The sequence below is a fragment of the Salvelinus namaycush genome, chromosome 11, assembly GCF_016432855.1.
Source record: "Salvelinus namaycush isolate Seneca chromosome 11, SaNama_1.0, whole genome shotgun sequence".
Taxonomy (NCBI): domain Eukaryota; kingdom Metazoa; phylum Chordata; class Actinopteri; order Salmoniformes; family Salmonidae; genus Salvelinus; species Salvelinus namaycush.
Window position 1 is genome coordinate 363,183 of NC_052317.1, and position 3,650 is coordinate 366,832.

Genomic DNA, 3,650 nt, shown 5'->3' on the forward strand with positions numbered 1-3,650 from the left:
GGTGACCAAGAACCCGATGCTCACTCTGACAGAGCTTCAGAGTTCCTCTGTGGAGATGGGAGAACCTTCCAGAAGGACAACCATGCAGCACTCACCAATCTGTATTTAAGTATTCAGACCCCTTGACTTTTTCCACATTTTACAGCCTTATTCTAAAATGGATTTTTAAAAAAATCCCTCATCAATCTACACACGATACCCCATTATGACAAAGCAAAAACAGGTTGTAGAAACATCTCAAGGATGATCAATGGAAACAAGATGCACTTTAGCTCAATTTCGAGTCTCCTAGCAAAGGATCTGAATACTTACGTATGTAAATAAGGTATCTATTTTTTTATTTGGAAAATGTGTTAAAAATGTCTAAAAATCTGTTTTCGCTTTCTCATTATGGGGTATTGTGTGTAGATTGATGAGTAAAAAAAAATGTAATCCATTTTAGAATAAGGCTGTAACGTAACAAAATGTGGAAAAAGTCAAGGGTCTGAATACTTTCCGAATGCACTGTATATAAATATCTTTGGCGAACCCATTAATGCAGTCAAATCTCGAAGATTGATAGAAATGAACCATATTTATTTTATGGTGGTTCTACATGGTCTTAGGCTGAGCCACACTATCCTTTATCCGGCTTCTGTACACTGGCAAGGGTGTTTGGCATGGTGGGCTGGGAAAGCTGAGACTCCTTGTGCTTGTGGCGAATGGTCTTGTCCTGTCTGCAACGTATGACCAGCTGGATTCTGCTGGAAGTGGTGGAAGTGGTGTAGGAACTCTGTTTGGACCTGGTACTGTACATCTGCTGGAAAAACATGTTTGTGGTGTTAGCATGTTACCCTTTTTGTGGCAGGGACATTTTACAGTTGGTAAAGGTGTGAAACGAATGGTACCTACAGTAAGTGTTTAGAGACAGGCTAGTGTATTGTTTAGAACAATGAGAGATATTGGGAGCTGCTTTTGAGAGGAAACAGATTGAATGGGCCGGGGGGCTGCATAGGGTGTGAAAAGTCTTAGGAGGGCAGTTCTTACACAATATATATTGTTGTGTATGGGAGATTGAGGAGAAATGGCACCTCTCAATCGTTCCCATACACAACAATACTAACACGACTCAGGATAAGACACAGATGCAGAAACAAGAGGTAGATAATTAGAATCTCAGATGTTTATTACAAAACAGGGGGCAAGCAAATGGCAGGTCAAGGGCAGGCAGAGGTCAGTAATCCAAGGTAGCGTCAATCAGGGACAGAACTGCAGGCAGGGTCAGGGCAGGCAGAATGGCCAAAACCGGGAAGAGAGATACAGGAAAACACGATGGTAAGACAAGACAAACTGGCAGCAGACCAACAGAAAACGCAGGTATAAGTACACAAGGGATAATGGGGAAAATGGGAGACACCTGGTGGGGGGTGAAACAGATCAGTGTGTGACAAATGCATTTACTGTCTTGAAGCACAATCCTGCACAACCAAAACCCCCTCCCTCATCTCAAAGACCTGTCTGTAAACATCGCCAGGCTATTGAGTTTGACAGATTTCATGTCAATAGCAGCTCTTGGCCGAGGATTGTGTTTTGAGAATCTACTGAGAGAAGAATAAGGTGGTTGTGTCATTACTGTTGTAGTCTTGATTTTATACCTTTCAGTGTCCTTGCTGGTTTCTGTCACACAATCTTGTTGTGCTCCATAACCGCAAGGTGTGTCCGCGCCCTCATCCTTGTATACTCAAAATGCTGCAGCTTTGGGGTATTTTTCAGCAGGGCACTGTGGAAGGACTAACTACCTGTAACCCCATAAAAAAAACCTATACAAACACTACCCAATTCATATTTATGCCATGCTTACTGTAAATTGAACTATCGTAGCCGTCGGCTTGTAAATATTTTTGCCAACTTACCTTCACCTTGTGCAGAGCTAGGGGTTGGAAGCACGTGCTGGTGGAATCAGATTATGTACGGCCTACAACAAAATACACAATTTAACCACCGCACTAATTGTATTGTTCTCTCTTAAACTGGATATCTTAGAACACCTAACATGGACATTTCAGTAGTATCACTTTGCTGTTAGCTAGCTAGCGGCAAGATTGCTAGCCAGCTGAGAATCAACTAATTAACCATAGATGATTTATAAACATTCATCATCGCTACCAACAAACAGAGAGTGAGTTAGCTATAGTGACAATTCTATTTTTAGTAACAGAGTGTTTTCTTGACAAGGGTGGAATAGATGGCTACCAGATTAAGTTACTCTTATTTGCTAACGTTAGCTATCTTACGTTAGCTAACACTAGTCAAAGATAAAAACAAACAAACAAGCATGTTTACTCTGCTGAAGGTAACTACCAGTCTAGCAGTGACTACCATGGCATAGGCGAAATTGATTGATAGTGCGTATCCAAAAGATAGCTATATGATTTAGTTGATGACTTTCAGAGTTCAATACATGACTCTAATGTTAGCTAGCTAGCTAACTTACTTACTCCAGCTAGGTTAGCAAGCTAGCTAACGTTATGTTACCTCTAATCGAAGATCTTTAATTTTATTGTGAAGGAAAATATTGGTGATATAGCATCACTTCTCAGCTTTCGTCGAAATGGATTACCCATCAGTTCAGTCTGAAAATCGCTCTGATAATCTTTTGTCGCAGTAAGCATCGTTCTTGATAGCCGCAAATCACTGGCAGCATTGGGGTAAATCTCTGGTAGGTAGAACGGTGAAAAATAACTCATTTTCGCTTTTGTTTGTAATTAGCACAGAACACCACACAGGCATGATGACAAACATTAATGAAACACAATCTTACCTTATTTATTTATTTAACCTTTATTTAACCAGGAAGGGCTCATTGAGATTTAAAATCTCTTTTTCAAGAGCGTCCTGGCCAAGATAGGCAGCACCAAGTCATTACAAAAATTACAGACAACATGAAAAACTACAAGTAATCTAGTAAAAACCATTGAATTCACAAGAGTATAACAAAATCAAAAACAGCAAATTAAAAACATTGACAGGTCAGGGAATCAGCCTCAAAATACCTAGAGAAGTTCTGAGATGGCTGTGTGTTGTTCGTTTGAAGTAAACAACGCCATCATCCAAGTTTGTGGGCAAGCCCCTTCTACTTTGCGGGGCGGTATCTGCATTCGGTATGACAAACTTTGTGGTTTTATATGAGCAGACAAATACCCAGTGAAATGATTATACCAGTGAAATGAAAATGCTAGTTTCTGGTTTGGATAATTTGGATGTTCATGACATAAACGTAATGTTGTTAATATAGTAACGACTATACATTTCCTCACAATTTCTATTCATTCTCTATCGTCTTATCACTACGAATGTCTTATATTTTTTGCCACTGGTTGGTTTTGTGTCGCTTTTCCACTCCATATAGGCCACTGTAGAAAGGACAGTTTCAGTCTGTCTACTACCTCACAGAGAAAGAAGCGAAAAACCCTCATCGTAGACACAGATCGCAGTTATTTAACGTTAATTATTACAGACCAATCTGGCATTTCTCCATCTGGAAATTACTACTCACAACACAACTGCAATGACTTTATTTAATTTATTTACAAGATAGCTAGCTAGAAAGCTAATTGGATAGAGCTGCTAGTTAGCTAACTTTAGCTAACTAACCTCTCAATCCCCCCATA

The 3,650-nt window shown here is 39.8% G+C and overlaps 1 long non-coding RNA gene across 1 annotated transcript; it reads right to left on the reverse strand.

Annotated features, from left to right (window-relative positions):
- Nucleotides 1-528: 528 nt before the first annotated feature.
- Nucleotides 529-2,678, reverse strand: LOC120055449. The gene is made up of 3 exons (XR_005477686.1): nucleotides 2,515-2,678; nucleotides 1,893-1,954; nucleotides 529-799 (listed from the first exon to the last, which is right to left on the reverse strand). It is a non-coding gene; the product is annotated as an uncharacterized LOC120055449 (long non-coding RNA).
- Nucleotides 2,679-3,650: the final 972 nt, after the last annotated feature.